Source organism: Hordeum vulgare, chromosome 5H (assembly GCF_904849725.1).
Source record: "Hordeum vulgare subsp. vulgare chromosome 5H, MorexV3_pseudomolecules_assembly, whole genome shotgun sequence".
Classification (NCBI taxonomy): Eukaryota; Viridiplantae; Streptophyta; class Magnoliopsida; order Poales; family Poaceae; genus Hordeum; species Hordeum vulgare.
In genome coordinates, this window is record NC_058522.1 from 108,613,726 (window position 1) to 108,628,983 (window position 15,258).

Here is a 15,258-nt window from a genome sequence, read left to right on the forward strand (position 1 = left end):
CTGGCCACCCCTCGACTACTAGGAAAAGGCTTGCTAATGACGCACCTATTTTGGCTACTAATGGCGCACTATAGGTGCGCCACTAGCATCACACCATTAAATTTTTTTACTAATGGCGCACCACAAGTGCGCCATTAGTATCTGGTATACTAATGGCGCACGAGGCAGTGCGTCATTAGTATTGCTCACGATGCGCCATTAGTATCTGGTATACTAATGACGCACCAAGTAGTGCGCCATTAGTATAGATCCCGGTGCGCCATTAGTATGCCTTCCAGGGCCATATTTACCCATATGCTCTGGCTTACTAATGGCGCACCAGTTGACGATGCGCCACTAGTGTGCTTTTAAAGTACGCCACTAGTATGCTGAGTGATGCGCCACTAGTATGAATATTAGGTATTTATTTTATTTTTTCTGATATTTGCACAGGTTACAAAACATACTAGATCATGAAAGGCGCGCGTTGCCGCGCCCATACATTTTAAAAATGGATTGATAGGATATTTGTAAATATATAGAAACAAAACATGTAGACAGATTTGTAAAATTTTTGGTCGATAGCAGCCAAGGAGTGCAGTAGTTGAGCAGTAGGTCCTCAGAAAGAAGGCCTATACACTATCACATTATGAAGAACTATCTTCCAAAGGATCAAAGTAGTTTCCGCCACTCTGTGCAAACAACCATGCCCTGAACGTAAAGCTCCTTTGCAAACTCTGGAGAAGGCGGGCTTGCTCTTCGGTGTCGGCACTAAGCTAGAGATCAACCTTGTCATCGAGATCAAGGTTGACGATGTTGTTGTTGTCGAGCTCGTCAGGCTCGGGGGTGAGGTCACACATGTTCATCGTCGTGGGTGGTCCTCCTCGTCCATGAAGTGTGCCTGCAGCAGTACCATGTGAATGGATTATGAGCATAATCATCCTAGCATACAAATTCTCCCAAGGCAAAGCTTGACAACATAAATTCTATCTACCACAGTTTGAGCCACTACAAAGAATTGCAAAGGAGTAGCTAATCAGATTACAAATATCAAGTCATGGTGGTTATCTTAATAACAAAAATACTTGCTGTTAACAGTGAATTGACTAACTAAAGCCACATCAGGCATCACATACTGCTGGTGCTGCTGCTAAAGTTGGAGTCTGGCATAAAACATATTCAAAAACATACTATACACAACACAAGAAAAAGAATGTGTTGATAATCAGAGAACAACTCATCTCATCTTTTCAAATCTCATACTAGACACACAGAATTTGGTGTAATACTGAAAATAAGCAACACCCCCAGGTAACCTATGGCAGGGACATGCAGAACATGAGAGAGAGGGAGCATAGTGGGGGATGATACCTTGGCGAGCTCCATTTTGTCGGCACTTGGGTCGAAGGAGCAGAGGGAGAGTGGCGCCCAGGGAAGAGGCCCAATTGGAACTTCAATCTTGCTTGACTGTACAAGTACGTGGAGAAAATTTAACATAAAATTAATAATCAGACCAGTATACCTACATGAATGTGTCCAAATTCCTTTGTTCATATCATGCAGCCTCCTTTTAAAAATGTTTTAAAGGGTTAGGTGAATGCATTCTTTATTTTATAACTATGGCGTCGTTCACCAATTTTTTGCCCTGTTTTTCTCTTAGCTCAACTATGGCATCGTTCCTTTCCTGTCGCGCGCTCACAACAACAGCAGCTCTTGGCCCAATTTTTGATTTTATCTGTTGTTGCTGTTGTTGCAAAAAGAAAAGAAAAGATGTCAACGTTGCAGTACAGATCTGATTGATTCTGAAATAGACTAGCTTCGATAGAGAAGGATACCAGCATATCCAATTGAAGGAAAAGCTTAGCCGCTAAAACCCGTTGCTCAGGTTCAGTTTGATGGAGGCAGGCCACCAATGTATGCATAATGGCAATGCCTCCTAGCTGCCGTATTTTTTGTAGCAAAGAAATTGCAGAGGACCTGAAGGTTGACACAATTGGACAAGTTATTATGGTAAAGATTTAACAATTGAGCCTTATCAGGGTGTGGATCATACCGAGGAATCTGAAGAACCAGCTTTCTTGTGCTTCTACATTATTTTGTGTGGAACATTAAGGTGATGTATGCATAAGAAGGTAAGGGTGCCGGAAGCAGTTAATACTTAATCATCCTGTAAGAGCATGGTTATTTGGAACCACCAATAAAAATGAATAACAAGTATGAAGTCTGAAAGTTAATAGCATAATCACCTAGAGCAAAATGTGTTGGCAAAGGACGTGCAAGCTTGCGCAGGTATGTCAGCTCCTCATCTGCTAGTGTTGGTCTCACACCAGGAGGGCACTGTCTAAATGGAGTTTTGAAGCCTGGAACAACTTCTGGAAGGAGATCAACATCCACAGGGAATGGCGTGTTCCACCACCAATCTACAAACCGAGGGCCCAAGCTGTCCAACAGTCTGTTGACTTCTCTCTCATAGAGTGTTCCTTCGACAGGTTCTTCATATGCGTGAACTGCAAGGCTTGGATCAATCCCTCGGAAAACACCATGAGCATCATCATTATGATTTGTTGAAGGCTCGGCGTTGCTTTCGTGTTTCCACTGGGGTTCAGGCGCAGTGCATTTTTCAAGGGGAACTCTCTGAATATCAGCTATGGACTTCTGACGATGTTTTATGTTTTCTAGATAACTACTTCATCTGTAAACAAAATGAACGTCTCCTTTTGTCCAAACAACTAGACCTCCTGATTTTATCTGATAAAAGGGAAGTCCAAAAAACAAAATTTGAGGCTTGAATCGAGCATGGTAGTTGTGTAATCGAGAAATTAAAATAGCTGATTAGTAAACAAATTTCACTCTTCGTTAAAATTTATATCAAAGCATAATTTTAGTAGGACACAACTGGTTGTCCTCACTCAGTAACTCTTAAGTCAATTAGAGCCTCTGCGGAACAGAGCATAGGAACTGAAAAAACATGAGCAGGACAGAAATTGGATGCCATAACGTGTTCTGTCCTACATATACTGAGCATAAGAGATTGTTTGTTACAGCACGGGAAACCACATGAATTGTCTTCGGGGATTAGTTGCATGCCATAATTGTCATCGACAAAAAGAAAAGAAAAGAAATCCAGTAGGTTAGGCATAATGGAACATTTCCTTTGAAACTGAGTGCAGAGTAGCACACAAGAGGAAGAGGAAATATTATATCCTACAAATCAAACAACCTCTATGAGTTAAGAACTGAAGTCCTACAAAAATTTCCTTTAGTTGAGGAGGCCATTAAAAACTCAAAAGTGGCCAGAGAATGTTTCAACATTTGCAACTATTATTGGCAGATAATAGACTGTGTAGCTAATTAAGCACTCACACCAATCAAATACACTATCCCACAACAAAAATATTGGTAGACTCACCTCAAGTATCTCCCGTGCTCTGTCCATGCACCGCCGGACCGGCTCGACGACCACACCTTAATGATTAATGTTCCAGCTTTACTGCAAAATGTTCTCCTGTTCCATCGTGTGATCACATCCATCGCACGCCGTACATCCGACGAAGACTTTGGTTTTGGAGCTATCCATTGAACGGGCCGTCGATTTAATGCCCATCCATCTACTCTCATATCTGCATCTATCCATTCCATCTCATGTAAAGTACACGTCCATCCGGATCCGGTCCTTTCCTGCTGCTTCATCAATTTCTGCAGTCACATGCAAAATCACTTATCTTCGCAGAAAAAACCTAAAACCTTATCACATGTAAATTTCTACACCTTCAGTAATTATTACCTTGTATCAAGATCGTAGGGACAGTAGCCATACTTCAGAATTATCACTGAGCATTATCAGCAACAAGTAACAGCAAGAGTCAAGAGAGAGAACCTTGCACTGTTTGACCAGTCTTTCTTTGTATACCTTGGCCATGGCGCCTTGTTTTGCCAAAAAAAGAAGATAGATGCGGCTGCACTGCATTTTAGGAGTTCAGGAACCTACTACATGCTTTAGCAGCATACACATTTTTTTCTCGAGGAATTAGTATGTATCCATAGGTATACATAAATCTAGAGAGATTTTCTGCTGAGATCTGAGTATCTGATCAGTGTGCATGATCCTTACAAATTTGGTGCTGCACATTGACCAGTACTACGACTCAACTAAGCACAACATATTAGAGCATCTACAGCTGGAGTGAGCAAATCCATTGATTGAATCTTGACCGCATCTCAAATACAAACAAGATAAATAAGCATCTGATGCCTAACTAGCAATGACTAGAAAGTAGTACCAAAAGGGTTTGGGATGCAGTATGACGCACCTGAGGGTGGCCTCCTCCCTGGCGTGGATGGCGGCGAGGTCGAGCACACAGCTAGCCGGGTAGAGCGGGTCGTCGTACTCGCCGACGAGGGAGAACTCCTGGATGTAGTTGGCCTTGAGCACCCTCACGTTCCGCCGCTCGCCCCTCTCCGCCCTGCCCATGCCCTCCTGTGATCTACGCCGTCATGGAAACAAAGCAACCAGGCAGCACACCGAAATAGAGTAGGAGGCAGAAGTAAACGGCATGGAGACGGGGGCGGGGAGCAAAGGTTGGATTTGGGAAGGATATGGATGACGAGGAGGTTGCTCGGGCGGTCGAAGGAGACGATCTAGCCCTCGAACTCCTCCCCGAGGGTGGTCTTCGCGGAGATCACCACGCCGACCGCGAACTCCTCGCCGCCGACCTGCATGGCGCCGCCGGCGGCGGTGGGTGGGAGGAGGTGGCCGCGGTGAGGTGCGTGAGGGCGGAGCGGAGCACGCACGGTCTGGGTGGGTTGGTGACTCTACTGAGGGCATCTTCAATGGTTGTAAGATAGTTGTTGGTAATTTTGACACATAGGATTTTTGATGATGTGTCATTGCAATAAATGAGGAAAGAGAACAAGGTTGTATGTAAATTAACCAACACCCTTGCACAAGCTCCAATGTAGAATGAGAGAGCACCTTATTTATTACCCCACATCTTATTGGGCAAACTAGATACAATCCATTGAAGTAGTTGTATGTTAAGGTGTTGGCTGATGACATGGCATATTTTACCAACAAGCTAACCAACAAACTGTTGGAGATGCCCTGAGAAGACCCAAAGCCGCCGCCGCCGAGCAGTGCGGGTTAGCAATGGCGCCATTAGATTTTTTTAATAGCAATGGCGCATCCCCATGCAGTGCGCCATTAGTAGTTTTTTTATATAGCAATGGCGCATTCCAAAGAGGTGCGTCATTAGTAATTTTTTTGGATAGCAATGGCGCATCCCAGAGAGGTGCGCCATTAGTAATAATTTATTTTTGATAGCAATGGCGCTCGGGGGGGAGGGAGAGGGTGGGTGGTGCGCTCGGCCGATTCCGTTCGGGAGAACCGAGCGAGGAGACAGGGGAGTGTGCGGGGGGTCGGCGGAGGCAATGGAGTGGCCCGGGGAGGGTGCGGGGGGTCGTCGGCGGCGGTGGAGCGGGGGAGGGTGCGGGGGGTCGTCGGCGGCGGTGGAGCGGCCCGGGGAGGGTGCGGGGGGTCGTCGGCGGCGGTGGAGCGGGGTGGGTGCGGGGGGTCGTCGGCGGCGGTGGAGCGGGGTGGGTGCGGGGGGTCGTCGGCGGCGGTGGAGCGGGGTAGGGTGCGGGGGGTCGTCGGCGGCGGTGGAGCGGGGGAGGGTGCGGGGGGTTGGCGGCGGCGGTGGAGCGGGTCGGGGAGGGTGCGGGGGGTCGACGTCGGCGGTGGAGCGGGGAAGAGTGCGGTGGGTGCTCGGCGGCGGTGGAGCGGGGGAGGGTGCGGGGGGTCGTTGGCGGCGGTGGAGCGGGGGAGGGTGCGGGGGGTGCTCGGCGGCGAGGGGGATCTGGCGAGGGGGGATAGCGATCGAGATGGAGGGGGATCGAGATCGAGTGTCCTCATGAATATTCAATATTTTTTCCATATTGAATATGAAAAAATATCATCAAATTTGAAAAAATATTCATGAACTCAAAAAGTGCCGATGAAATTTAAAAAATGAGTGTGGTATGTGGCTGTCCAAAATATCTAGCTGGTCCGAGGTTACTAATGGCGCACCACCTACATATGCGCCATTAGTAACCCTGGTTACTAATGGCGCACCTTCTGTGGTGCGCCATTAGTAGTTTTGCAAAAAAAAAATAGTAGTGGCGCACCACCAACAGATGCGCCATTAGTAACACTGGTTACTAACGGCGCACTAGCTGTGTTGCGCCATTAGTAGTTTGCAAAAAAAAAAAACAATTTTTTTTATAGTAGCGGCGCACTACCAACAGAAGCGCCATTAGTAACCCTGGTTACTAATGGCGCACCAGCAGTTGGTGCGCCATTAGTAGTTTTGCAAAAAAAAATATAGTAGTGGTGCACCGAGTGTGTGGTGCGCCATTAGTGTCCATCACACTAATGGCACACCTGCACATGGTGCGCCACTACTATATAGTAGTGGCGCACTGCTTGTGTGGTGCGCCATTAGTATCTATATCATTTATAGCCCTTTTCCTAGTAGTGCTCGCTGCTTCATGAGTGGTATGGGCACACAAAACAGAAGTTTGTTTTGAACATTAGAGTAGGCACATACAAATTTACTTAGAACGACACTGAAATACCGCATATACGGAGGTATGGTGGACTCATTTGACATAACATTGGATTTAGGATTTGGATGCACAAGCAACATTCCCTCTTATTACAAGTGAAGGCTAGCAAATATATTGAGAAGCGCCCAACCAAGGTATGAAAACCATCATAAGCGAACATTAAACATAACTGACACCTAAGATTGCAACACAAGTAGGATGTAATTTCATAGCATAATTATTGACTTCATGTGCATGCATAGGGAATCAAAAACCTTAACACCAATATTCTTACTAATGCATAATTACTCATCAGTACAACTCACTATCACTATCTTCATATGGCAAAACTATTGCAAAGAATCAAGTTTAACATCCAATGATCTTCATGAAAGTTTTTATTATATCTCCCGTGGATATCTATCACTTTGGGACCAATTTCATTAAAATCAAATTGCCATTGCTAATAACAAGCTCTTAAACAAATATAAGTTAAGAACGAGAGCTCAAGTTTCTTTAAAATTACAGCACCACCGTGCTCAAAAACATATAAGTGAAGTACTAGAGCAATTCAATCAGACTACTCTCAAAATATATAAGAGAAGATCAATGAGTAGTCAAACAATTAAGTAGCTATGTGAGGATTATGTCTCAATAAAGATTTTCAGAACTGATATTTTATTTCAAATAGCAAATAATACAAAAGAGACTCCAATATTAGCACAGATCATGTGGACAAATAAAAATTTAGGCTGAACATAGGCTAACCGATAGTTGTTGACGAAGAAAGGTGGGATGCGTAGCATTCCCAAGCATGGATGCTTGAGCTTTTGTATCTCGTTAATGTTGGAATTATGCCCTAGAGGCAATAATAAAAGTATAGTTATTATTATAATTCCTGTATCAAGATAATAGTTTATTATCCATGCTATAATTGTATTGAATGAAGACTCATTTACATGTGTGGATACATAGACAAAACACCGTCCCTAGCATGCCTCTAGTTGGCTAGCCAGTTGATCAATGATAGTCCGTGTCTTCTGATTATGAACAAGGTGTTGTTGCTTGATAACTGGATCACGTCATTGGGAGAATCACGTGATGGACTAGACCCAAACTAATGGACGTAGCATGTTGATCGTGTCATTTTGTTGCTGCTGTTTTCTGCGTGTCAAGTATTTATTCCTATGACCATGAGATCATATAACTCACTGACACCGGAGGAATGCTTTGTGTGTATCAAACGTCGCAACGTAACTGGGTGACTATAAAGATGCTCTACAGGTATTTCCGAAGGTGTTGGTTGAGTTAGTATGGATCAAGACTGGGATTTGTCACTCCGTATGACGGAGAGGTATCTCGGGGCCCACTCGGTAATACAACATCACACACAAGCCTTGCAAGCAATGTAACTTAGTGTAAGTTGCGGGATCTTGTATTACGGAACGAGTAAAGAGACTTGTCGGTAAACGAGATTGAAATAGGTATGCGGATACTGACGATCGAATCTCGGGCAAGTAACATACCGATGGACAAAGGGAATGACATACGGGATTATACGAATCCTTGGCACTGAGGTTCAAACGATAAGATCTTCGTAGAATATGTAGGATCCAATATTGGCATCCAGGTCCCGCTATTGGATATTGACCGAGGAGTCTCTTGGGTCATGTCTACATAGTTCTCGAACCCGCAGGGTCTGCACACTTAAGGTTCGACGTTGTTTTATGCGTGTTTTGAGTTATATGGTTGGTTACCGAATGTTGTTCGGAGTCCCGGATGAGATCACAGACGTCACGAGGGTTTACGGAATGGTCCGGAAACGAAGATTGATATATAGGATGACCTCATTTGATTACCGGAAGGTTTTCGTAGTTACCGGGAATGTACCGGGAATGACGAATGGGTTCCGGGAGTTCACCGGGGGGGCAGCCCACCCCGGGGAAGCCCATAGGCATTAGGGGAGCCACACCAGCCCTTAGTGGGCTGGTGGGACAGCCCACAAGTGCCCAATGCGCCAAGAGAAGAAAAATCAAGAGGAAAGAAAAAAAAGGAAGGAGGTGGGAAGGGAGGGGGACTCCTCCCACCAAACCAAGTCCAACTCGGTTTGGGGGGGGAGTCCTCCCCCCTTGGCTCGGCCGACTCCTTGGGGGTCCTTGGACCCCAAGGCAAGGCCCCCCTCCCTCCTCCTATATATATGGAGCAATTAGGGCTTATTTGAGACGACTTTCTCACGGCTGCCCGACCACATACCTCCACGGTTTTTCCTCTACATCGCGTTTCTGCGGAGCTCGGGCGGAGCCCTGCTGAGACAAGGTCATCACGAACCTCCTGAGCGCCGTCCCGCTGCCGGAGAACTCTTCTACCTCTCCGTCTCTCTTGCTGGATCAAGAAGGCCGAGATCATCGTCGAGCTGTACGTGTGCTGAACGCGGAGGTGCCGTCCGTTCGGTACTAGATCGTGGGACTGATCGCGGGATTGTTCGCGAGGCGGATCGATGGACGTGAGGACGTTCCACTACATCAACCGCGTTCTATAACGCTTCTGCTGTACAGTCTACAAGGGTACGTAGATCACTCATCCCCTCTCGTAGATGGACATCACCATGATAGGTCTTCGTGCGCGTAGGAAAATTTTTGTTTCCCATGCGACGTTCCCCAACAGTGGTATCAGAGCTAGGTTCATGCGTAGATGTCTTCTCGAGTAGAACACAAAAGGTTTTGTGGGCGGTGATGTGCGCTTTGCTGCCCTCCTTAGTCTTTTCTTGATTCCGCGGTATTGTTGGATTGAAGCGGCTTGGACCGACATTACTCGTACGCTTACGAGAGACTGGTTTCATCATTACGAGTAACCCCCTTTGCTCAAAGATGACTGGCAAGTGACGGTTTCTCCAACTTTACTTGAATCGGATTTGACCGAGGAGGTCCTTGGATGAGGTTAAATAGCAACTCATATATCTCCGTTGTGGTGTTTGCGTAAGTAAGATGCGATCCTACTAGATACCCTTGGTCACCACGTAAAACATGCAACAACAAAATTAGAGGACGTCTAACTTGTTTTTGCAGGGTATGATTGTGATGTGATATGGCCAACGATGTGATGTGATATATTGGATGTATGATATGATCATGTTGTAATAGAAATATCGACTTGCATGTCGATGGTACGGCAACCGGCAGGAGCCATAGGGTTGTCTTTATACTAACGTTTGTGCTTGCAGATGCGTTTACTATTTTGCTAGGATGTAGCTTTAGTAGTAATAGCATAAGTAGCACGACAACCCCGATGGCAACACGTTGATGGATGATCATGGTGTGGCGCCGGTGACAAGAAGATCGTGCCGGTGCTTTGGTGATGAAGATCAAGAAGCACGTGATGATGGCCATATCATGTCACTTATGAATTGCATGTGATGTTAATCCTTTTATGCACCTTATTTTGCTTAGAACGACGGTACCATTATGAGGTGATCTCTCACTAAAATTTCAAGACGAAATTGTGTTCTCCCCGACTGTGCACCGTTGCTACAGTTCGTCGTTTCGAGACACCACGTGATGATCGGGTGTGATAGACTCAACGTTCACATACAACGGGTGCAAAACAGTTGCGCACGCGGAACACTCGGGTTAAGCTTGACGAGCCTAGCATGTGCAGACATGGCCTCGGAACACATAAGACCGAAAGGTCGATCGTGAATCATATAGTTGATATGATTAGCATAGGGATGCTTACCACTGAAACTATACTCAACTCACGTGATGATCGGACTTGGGATAGTGTAAGTGGATCATGAACCACTCAAATGACTAGAGAGATGTACTTTTTGAGTGGGAGTTTAGCATATAATTTGATTAAGTTGAACTCTAATTATCTTGAACATAGTCTAAGTCCACTTTGAATATATTTGTGTTGTAGATCATGGCTCACGCGACAGTCATCCTGAATTTTAATACGTTCCTAGAGAAAGCTAAGTTGAAAGATGATGGAAGCAACTTTGTAGACTGGGCTCGTAATCTTAAGCTAATCTTACAAGCTGGGAAGAAGGATTATGTCCTTAATGCTGCGCTAGGAGATGAACCACCCGCTACGGCTGATCAGGATGTTAAGAACGCTTGGTTAGCACGTAAGGAGGACTACTCAATAGTTCAATGTGCAGTCTTGTATGGTTTAGAACCGGGACTTCAACGTTGCTTTGAGCGTCATGGAGCATTTGAGATGTTCCAGGAGTTGGAGTTTATCTTTCAGAAGAACGCCCGAATCGAGAGGTATGAGACCTCCGATAAATTCTATGCTTGCAAGATGGAGGAAAACTCGTCTGTCAGTGAACATGTGCTCAAAATGTCTGGGTACTCAAACCGTCTAGCTGAACTGGGGATTGAACTCCCGCAAGAAGCTATCACTGACAGAATCCTTCAATCACTGCCGCCAAGCTATAAAGGCTTTGTGTTGAACTACAACATGCAAGGGATGAACAAGTCTCCCGGCGAGTTGTTTGCGATGCTGAAAGTCGCAGAGTCTGAACTCCGTAAAGAGCATCAAGTGTTGATGGTGAGCAAGACCACTAGTTTCAAGAGAAACGGCAAAGGCAAGAAGGGCAATTCGAAGAAGAGCGGCAAGCCTGTTGCCAATCCGCCGAAGAAACCCAAGGCTGGACCTAAGCCTGAAACAGAGTGCTTCTATTGCAAGGGTATGGGTCACTGGAAGCGCAATTGCCCCAAGTATCTGGCAGATAAGAAGGCGGGCAAAGAAAAATGAGGTATATTTGATATACATGTTATTGATGTGTACTTAACCGGCTCTCGTAGTAGTGCCTGGGTATTTGATACCGGTTCTGTTGCTCACATTTGCAACTCGAAGCAGGAACTGCGGAATAGACGAAGGGTGGCGAAAGACGAAGTGACGATGCGCGTAGGAAACGGTTCCAAGGTTGATGCAATCGCCGTCGGCACAGTGTCACTTCAGCTACCATCGGGATTAGTGATGAACTTAAATCATTGTTATTTAGTGCCTGCGTTGAGCATGAACATTATATCTGGATCTTGTTTATTGCGAGACGGTTACTCTTTTAAGTCTGAGAATAATGGTTGTTCAATTTCTATGAGTAACATCTTTTATGGTCATGCACCGAATGTGAGAGGATTGTTCATATTGAATCTTGATAGCGATACGCATATACATAACATCGAGACCAAAAGAGTTAGAGTAAACAACGATAGCACCATATTTTTGTGGCACTGCCGTTTGGGTCATATTGGTGTAAAGCGCATGAAGAAACTCCATGCTGATGGACTTTTGGAGTCACTTGACTTTGATTCACTTGACACGTGCGAACCATGCCTCATGGGCAAGATGACTAAGACTCCGTTCTCCGGAACAATGGAGCGTGCAAGTGACTTGTTGGAAATCATACATACAGATGTGTGTGGTCCAATGAGCATAGAGGCACGCGGCGGATATCGTTATTTTCTCACCTTCACTGACGATTTAAGTAGATATGGTTATGTATACTTGATGAAGCACAAGTCTGAAACATTTGAAAAGTTCAAGCAATTTCAGAGTGAAGTGGAAAATCATCGTAACAAGAAGATCAAGTTCCTACGGTCTGATCGTGGGGGTGAATATTTGAGTTTCGAGTTTGGTGCTCACTTAAGACAATGTGGAATTGTTTCGCAGTTAACACCGCCTGGAACACCACAGCGTAATGGTGTGTCCGAACGTCGTAATCGTACTTTGTTAGAGATGGTGCGATCTATGATGTCTCTTACTGATTTGCCGTTATCATTTTGGGGTTATGCATTAGAAACAACTGCATTCACTTTAAATAGGGCACCATCAAAATCCGTTGAGACGACACCATACGAACTGTGGTATGGCGAAAGGCCAAAGTTGTCGTTTCTTAAAGTTTGGGGATGTGATGCTTATGTCAAAAAGCTTCAGCCTGAAAAGCTGGAACCCAAAGCGGAAAAGTGCGTCTTCATAGGTTACCCAAAAGAGACAGTTGGGTACACCTTGTATCTCAAATCCGAGGGCAAAGTGTTTGTTGCTAAAAACGGAGCTTTTCTCGAGAAGGAGTTTCTCTCGAGAGAATTGAGTGGGAGGAAGATAGAACTTGACGAGGTTGTCGAACCTCTCATCCCTCTGGATGGTGGCGCAGGGCAAGGGGAAACCTCTGTCGTTGCGACGCCGGTTGAGGAGGAAGTTAATGATGATGATCATGAAACTCCAGTTCAAGTTTCTGTTGAACCAGGCAGGTCGACGAGATCACGCGCTGCTCCAGAGTGGTACGGTAATCCCGTCTTATCAATCATGTTGTTAGACAACAATGAACCTGCGAATTATGAAGAAGCAATGGTGGGCCCAGATTCCAACAAATGGCTAGAAGCCATGAAATCCGAGATAGGATCCATGTATGAGAACAAAGTGTGGACTTTGGAGATACTGCCTGAGGGCCGCAAGGCTATTCAGAACAAATGGATCTTTAAGAAGAAGACGGACGCTGACGGTAATGTGACCGTTTATAAAGCTCGACTTGTGGCAAAGGGTTTTTCACAAGTTCCAGGAGTTGACTACGATGAGACTTTCTCACCCGTAGCGATGCTTAAGTCCGTCAGAATTATGTTAGCAATAGCTGCATTTTTCGATTATGAAATCTGGCAGATGGATGTCAAAACGGCGTTCCTTAACGGTTTCCTTAAGGAAGAGTTGTATATGATGCAACCCGAAGGTTTTGTCGATCCTAAAAATGCTGACAAGGTGTGCAAGCTCCAGCGATCCATTTATGGACTGGTGCAAGCATCTCGGAGTTGGAACAAACGCTTTGATGAGGTGATCAAAGCATTTGGGTTTATACAAGTGGTTGGAGAATCTTGTATTTACAAGAAAGTGAGTGGGAGCTCTGTGGCGTTTCTAATATTATATGTGGATGACATATTACTGATTGGAAACAACGTAGAGCTTTTGGAGAGCATAAAAGGTTACTTGAATAAAAGTTTCTCTATGAAGGACCTAGGAGAAGTTGCTTACATTCTAGGCATTAAGATCTATAGGGATAGATCAAAACGCCTGATAGGACTTTCACAAAGCACATACCTTGATAAAGTTTTGAAGAGGTTCAAAATGGAACAGTCCAAGAAAGGGTTCTTGCCAGTTTTACAAGGTACGAGATTGAGTAAGACTCAGTGCCCAGCAACTGATGAAGATAGAGAGCATATGCGCTCCGTCCCCTATGCTTCACCATAGGTTCTATCATGTATGCAATGCTGTGCACTAGACCGGATGTTAGCCTGACCATAAGTATGGCAGGTAGGTTCCAGAGTAATCCAGGAGTGGATCACTGGACAGCGGTCAAGAATATCCTGAAGTACCTGAAAAGGACTAAGGAGATGTTTCTCGTGTATGGAGGTGACGAAGAGCTCGCCGTAAAAGGTTACGTCGATGCAAGCTTTGACACAGATCCGGACGACTCTAAGTCGCAGACCGGATACGTATTTATTCTTAATGGGGGTGCGGTAAGCTGGTCCAGTTCCAAGCAAAGCGTTGTAGCAGATTCTACATGTGAAGCAGAGTACATGGCTGCCTCGGAGGCAGCTAAAGAGGGTGTCTGGATGAAGCAGTTCATGACGGATCTTGGAGTGGTGCCAAGTGCACTGGATCCAATAACCTTGTTCTGTGACAACACTGGTGCCATTGCCTTAGCAAAGGAACCAAGGTTTCACAAGAAGACCAGACACATCAAACGACGCTTCAACCTCATCCGCGACTACGTCGAGGAGGAGGACGTAAATATATGCAAGGTGCACACGGATCTGAATGTAGCAGACCCGCTGACTAAACCTCTTCCACGGCCAAAACATGATCGACACCAGAACTGTATGGGTGTTAGATTTATTACAATGTAATTCACATGGTGATGTGAGGGCTAGATTATTGACTCTAGTGCAAGTGGGAGACTGTTGGAATTATGCCCTAGAGGCAATAATAAAAGTATAGTTATTATTATAATTCCTGTATCAAGATAATAGTTTATTATCCATGCTATAATTGTATTGAATGAAGACTCATTTACATGTGTGGATACATAGACAAAACACCGTCCCTAGCATGCCTCTAGTTGGCTAGCCAGTTGATCAATGATAGTCCGTGTCTTGTGATTATGAACAAGGTGTTGTTGCTTGATAACTCGATCACGTCATTGGGAGGATCACGTGATGAACTAGACCCAAACTAATGGACGTAGCATGTTGATCGTGTCATTTTGTTGCTACTGTTTTCTGCGTATCAAACGTCGCAACGTAACTGGGTGACTATAAAGATGCTCTACAGGTATTTCCGAAGGTGTTGGTTGAGTTAGTATGGATCAAGACTGGGATTTGTCACTCCGTATGACGGAGAGGTATCTCGGGGCCCACTCGGTAATACAACATCACACACAAGCCTTGCAAGCAATGTAACTTAGTGTAAGTTGCGGGATCTTGTATTACGGAACGAGTAAAGAGACTTGCCGGTAAACGAGATTGAAATAGGTATGCGGATACTGACGATCGAATCTCGGGCAAGTAACATACCGAAGGACAAAGGGAATGACATACGGGATTATACGAATCCTTGGCACTGAGGTTCAAACGATAAGATCTTCGTAGAATATGTAGGATCCAATATGGGCATCCAGGTCCCGCTATTGGATATTGACCGAGGAGT

The 15,258-nt window shown here is 45.2% G+C and overlaps 1 pseudogene across 1 annotated transcript; it reads right to left on the reverse strand.

The window, feature by feature from the left end:
- Positions 1-495: 495 nt before the first annotated feature.
- Positions 496-4,778, reverse strand: LOC123452581 (annotated as a pseudogene). The gene is made up of 4 exons (XR_006632619.1): positions 4,578-4,778; positions 4,290-4,458; positions 1,351-1,446; positions 496-880 (listed from the first exon to the last, which is right to left on the reverse strand). The product of XR_006632619.1 is annotated as an uncharacterized LOC123452581 (transcript).
- Between the last annotated feature and the right edge of the window lie 10,480 nt (positions 4,779-15,258).